Source organism: Cystoisospora suis (genome assembly GCF_002600585.1).
Source record: "Cystoisospora suis strain Wien I chromosome Unknown contig_783, whole genome shotgun sequence".
Classification (NCBI taxonomy): Eukaryota; Apicomplexa; class Conoidasida; order Eucoccidiorida; family Sarcocystidae; genus Cystoisospora; species Cystoisospora suis.
Window position 1 is genome coordinate 1,388 of NW_027153584.1, and position 201 is coordinate 1,588.

Here is a 201-nt window from a genome sequence, read left to right on the forward strand (position 1 = left end):
GGTTTTCCTTCGTTTCACGGGCGGTGTGTTTCCTGCTGGTCACCACGTTGGGAGAAGCCCCAGGGAATAGTTTCCTTCCTCATATCTCTTTCGCTATCCTTATCTCGCCCACTCTTCAGAATGGGAGCTGCGCGCCCCAGACCAATGGCTGTCCTCGAGCTTTCCATTCGTGTGGGCGTGCTTTGTTGGGAATGTGTTGTT